Consider the following 633-nt stretch of genomic DNA (forward strand, 5'->3'; position numbering starts at 1 on the left):
TTTATGGACTAACACTATCCCTTAATGCAAAATTCGAACTCCCTTTGATAAGTTTGAATTTTCTACTTCTGTCTTCTACTTTTCTTTTCCTCTGACACCTAAAGGAATCTCTATACTGTGACATAGATGATTCCACATTTTCTTGTTTCCTTCTCTTTCTTATGAGCAGGAGCAAGGACAAAAGCATTCTTGTTGAGGCTGATCCTGAACCTGAAAGGACCTTGAAAAGAAAACTAAGAGAAGCCAAAGCACAACTCTCTGTAGAGGACCTAACAGAAATCTTCAAAGAAGAAGAACCTATGGCAGCCGAAAACAACAACAATGCCAACAATGCAAGGAAGGTGCTAGGTGACTTTACTACACCTACTCCCAAGGTGCTGGGTGACTTTACTGCACCTACTCCCGACTTCTATGGGAGAAGCATCTCTATCCCTGCCATTGGAGCAAACAATTTTGAGCTTAAGCCTCAATTAGTTTCTCTAATGCAACAGAATTGCAAGTTCCATGGACTTCCATTGGAAGATTCTCATCAGTTTTTAGCTGAATTCTTGCAAATCTGTGGCACTGTCAAGACTAATGGGGTTGACCCTGAGGTCTACAGACTTATGCTATTCCCTTTTGGTGTAAGAGACA

The sequence above is a fragment of the Arachis duranensis genome, chromosome 4 (assembly GCF_000817695.3).
Source record: "Arachis duranensis cultivar V14167 chromosome 4, aradu.V14167.gnm2.J7QH, whole genome shotgun sequence".
Taxonomy (NCBI): Eukaryota; Viridiplantae; Streptophyta; class Magnoliopsida; order Fabales; family Fabaceae; genus Arachis; species Arachis duranensis.